Raw genomic sequence first — 5,016 nt, 5'->3', positions numbered from 1 at the left:
AAACAGCAAAGCCAGACAGGCGATACCTTCAGTTGAGTTGTTGGCAAGGATGGATAAAGGTTCTTCCAAATAGTAACCCAACATACTACAGGAAAAATGAACAGCAGACCCCAATTCTATCCAAAGGAATACTGACAATGGATTGCCGTAGATGAGGAACAGCTGATCCTCCTGGAACAGGGACCTCTGGCTGACTAGATTTACCAGAAGGGCAGATAGGGAGGAATAGACGGGTTGCTGACAGCACAGTGGACAGTGGCAGGGATGGCAGAGTATGGAGACTTTAGTGGGAGAGGAAGGCTGTCTACCTGACGAGTTTATATTCATGCTCAGATGCCAAGGAACTCAGAAAGTAAGCGACTGTGACCAGTAATAGTCATATATATAGAGATTAGAAATGCATGTGAAAACATCTCAATGTCAATTGCCTTAAAATGAATTTTTCTGTATGAAACTGTGTATTTTAACAACGAAGTGGAGATCTTTTTTAAACATTGAAAACTCATTTAATTTTATGTCTTATAGAGTTTATAATGAGTAAAAGATTGTAAAAGCGTAATAATTCATCTGTAAACCTAAAAATGTACAGCCAATTTTGAAAGAGATGTACCCTAGCTCAGAATGATGTAAGTATGTCAGATACAGCCTTAAAGACCTTTTTATCTCCAATAGTTTACATCTGTGAAGTGTTTAAAACATAAAAGATTAGAATGATATTTTGTCAGAATATTTTTCAAAAGAAAAAAAGGGGGGAAGACATAGCTCATAGATTTTTTTACATGAGCATCAGTTTATAGAGAAGAAAAAATATATTCCTATGTATAGGAAAGGTAAATAGTTACATCATCTTACACTATTTTTTTCCATGAAGTTAGCAATGACAATTCAGAGACTAACCAAAAAGCAAGGTAAGCCTCATAGGGCATAGAGTCATGGTGTGTTCAGATCTTCTCAAATATCTTATATCTCTACTTCCCTTTATTTCATATCTGTATGAATGAGACAGCTCACAAAAGCTTTCAATTCTCCCAATTAGTGTTTCAGGAGAAATTATTATTTTGCAAATGTTCTATATCCTTGCTGATTCTCTAGAGCTTTTCCCACCTACTTTCAATTTCACTGCCTTCCTAAAAGGGGAAACCTAAGCAAAAGTGCTTTTCAATCCTCCTAGACTGATTACTTATATTTGCAACTTAATATTGAGTAAGGACTCATTCTTTTTTGAGTAATCAAGTTCTTATACTTGTGTAAATTTTTCTACTGTAAAAAATGTCCTTGTCAGGGAATTAAAAAAAAAAGTTAACTAGGTAAACACATCCTTTAACATGTTGCATAATGACAACATATGACACACTTGGCTTTTTGGCCATGAACTGATTAAGTAAATCTTGCTCAATGACAATCCAGAGTTAAAATATCCAAAGTGTTATTTCATTATTTTATTTAGAAAGCTTCCTGTAAGTTTCCTATGAGACAGAAGATTTGGAGCTATTATTCTTAAAAGAAAAAAAAAATTTCAGTACCCAAAAGGCATTAGTATCTCTTTTACCTCTCTAAAATGCATAAAATAAAAACATTTATTCTCGATGTAGAAGAAAAAACAACAAAATTTAAACTCTAGAGTTATGAACATATATAAATATGTTCTTAAAAAGCAATGTTGTTTCATAAAAAACAATGTTGTTCATTAAAAAAAAAAACAATGTTGAAACTTTCCCCACCTGTATATAAGTTAAGGTTCAAGAAATTTTTTAAACAAGTGTCCAAGAAATAAATTTAATCTCCAGTGGAAGAAATCTAAAATGATAACCAATCATCCATTCTAGAATTTCTAATGTTCATAATTAGAACAATAATCCTTTAAAGAAAGAAACATCCAGAATAGCACAAAAAGTAAACTTTACCTGACTGGTTAATTTTTCATAAGCTCTTTTAGTCATTTCTTTAAATAAAAGAAACCTAAAATAATAATCAGCCATTATAGAATTTCTAATGCTCATAATTAGAACAATAATGCTTTAAAGAAAGAATCATCCAGAATAGCACATAAAGTAATCTTTACCTGACTTGTTAATTTTTCATAAGCTTGGTACAGAAAAGCCAGGATCGGTATGGAGGCCACTGTGCACATTTTAGAGAGGAGTATATATAGAGAAACTTGCATAGTATTGGGAATTTTAGTCTTTACCAAGCTTTCTTTCTAAAGCACTGAGTGAAAGGATTATTTATTTGGATATTTTAAATGAATTTCTATTGTGGATTCTTTTTAAAAGCATTTTATTTATATATGCCAGGCTTGGTGGTGCAGGCCTTAATCTCAGTACTTGGGAGGAAGAGGCAGGCAGATCTTTGTGTATTTCAGGCCAGTCTGGTCTACATAGTGATGTCCAGGACAACTGATGGGTCTACAGAGGAACCCTGTCTCAAAAAGACAAAAAAAATGTATTTTATTAATTATTTTTATCTATGTGTATGAGTGCATTGACTACATATAGGTAGGAGCACTCGGATCATCCATCCTGTGGATACTGGGACTCAACCCAGGTCCTCTGCAAGAGCAGCTACTGCTCTTAACGACTGGGTTATCTCTAAAGCCCCTCCTTTGTGCGTTCTATTATCATACATTAGTTGTACAAAAGATCAGGCTCCATTATTACAATTTTGTGTGTGTAAATAATATATACATCACTATTTTCACCTATTCACCTCCTATCAGTGCTTTCTTAAGTCCTATCAATCCTTTCTCAACCTTCTGTACCCTTCCTTAGTAGTCTCTATTGCACCTTAATGTCTTTTAAATTTAATTATGGAGCCCACAGATGAAAGAAAACATACAATACTTGTCTGTCTGAATCTAGGATTTTTCTTGTGGGAATGAAGTAAGTTCTGTTTTCATGCAGGAAGTATCCTGATAAGAGCACTAGTTACTTTAGCTTAATATAACAATGCAATCCTTCTAGTGGAAGGATTTGTCTTCTGCCTGTAATTTAATTCAACACAACATTCTCTGTTTAGTTATTATCAGGTTTTCACTATGAATCACTAGAATCAGGGAAACAAAGACACAATGGGCATATTATCTTAAAACAGAGAAGCATGTTTTACCCCTAAAATAAAGATCATGTTGAATAATGAAATCATAAACAGACTTAACTGAGGTATCAATATTATTTTATCATTGAGCTATAGAGCCAATGATAACAGAGTGTGCAGGAATGGACATAAAATTACAGCTGGAGGCTAAGGTTGAGATCCTAGCAGACAGCCTGAGAGGGTTGGTTCTGACCTCCATCAGTGTAGTAGCTGTGATCTCAGCACACCACCAGAGAATGCTGGGTTCTGGCCTCCCTCTTGCATAGGGGCTGAAAACACAGAGGACTGCATTCTAGAAGAGAATTTCCTGAAATTAAGGAAAGACATCCCCACACAAATAAAGGAAGCACATAGAACACCAAATAGACGGGATCAGAAAAGAAACTCTCCACAACATATCATAGTAAAAACACTAAATGTACAGAACAAAACAGCAAAAGAAAAACATCAATTCACATACAAAGGAAAGCCCATTAGAATTACAGATGACTTATGACTGCAAACTGTGGAATCCAGAAGAGCCTGGACCAAGGTATTTCCAATTCCACATGACAATAGATGCCAACCCCAAATGCTTTGCTCTGCAAAAATGTCTATTATAATTACGGGGGAAAGAAAAATCTTCCCTGACACAAAGAGCCTGAAAAATACATGACAAAACCAGCCCTTCAAACACTACTTGAAGCAATACACGGAGCAGAGAAACAACTATATCCCAGGGGACTGAAAGAAAAGAAATAAAGTTGAAATTGAGGAAACAAAATTAGACAGAGGACACAAACAGCAATGAAAATTACAGCAAACAATAGGCATCTTCCAATAATAACCTTAAATATCAACGGACTGAACTCCCCAGTCAAAGGCACAGGCTAAATGAATGGATTAAGAAACAAAATCCAGGGCTGGAGAGATGGCTCAGTGGTTAAGAACACTGACTGTTCTTACAGAAGATGTGGATTCGAATCCCTGCATCCACGTGGTAGCTAACAACTGTCCATAACTCCAGTTCCAGGGTATCTGACAGCCTCTTCTGTCCTCCATGGGCATTGCACAACATAGCTGCACTTACCTACATGAAGGCAATACATGCATACACATAAAATAAAAATAATAACTAATTTTTTTTTAAAAAAAGAAACAAAATCCGTCTCTTTGCTGTCTGCAAGAAACCCATCTCACCTTCAAGGGCAGGCATTACCCTAAGGTAAAAAGATGGAAAAGAATATTCCAAGCAAATGGCACTAAGAAACAAGCAAGGGTTGCAATTCTAGTTTAGGATAAAATAGATTTCAAAGTAAAATTAATCAGAAGAGATAAAGAGAATCACATCATTCTGATCAAAGGAACAATTAACTGAGAAGATTTTATAATCCTTAACACATATACGCCAAACTCTGGTGCACCCAAATTCATAAAAAAACAACATGACAGGACATTAAGACACAGATTAACCCTAACTCATTCATAGTAAGGGACTTCAATACCCCACTGTCTCCATTAGACATGTCAACTGGACAAAGAATAAACAGAGGGACATCTAAATTAAATAATACCATACACCAAACGTACCTAACAGACATCTTTCGAATATTCCACCCAAGGACGAAAGAACACACTCACTACTCAGCACCCCATGGAATTTTTTCAAATATTAAGCACATATTGGGACACAAAACAGACCTCCACAAATATTATAAAAAAGAAGAAGAAATAATCCCATGCATTCTATCAGACCACAATGCAATAAAGCTCACAATCAACACTGGACAAAGCACTAGTCACTACACAAACTCATGGCAATTAAACAACACTCTCCTAAACAACAAATTGCTAAAAGAAGAAAATAAGAAAGAAATAAAAGAATTCTTGGAATTCAGCAAAAGGACAATACAACACACACAAAAAAAAGAAAGAAAGAAAGAA

The sequence above is a fragment of the Nannospalax galili genome, unplaced genomic scaffold (assembly GCF_000622305.1).
Source record: "Nannospalax galili isolate Female #2095 unplaced genomic scaffold, S.galili_v1.0 scaffold918, whole genome shotgun sequence".
Taxonomy (NCBI): Eukaryota; Metazoa; Chordata; class Mammalia; order Rodentia; family Spalacidae; genus Nannospalax; species Nannospalax galili.
Note: the sequence above shows the minus strand (reverse complement) of the source record.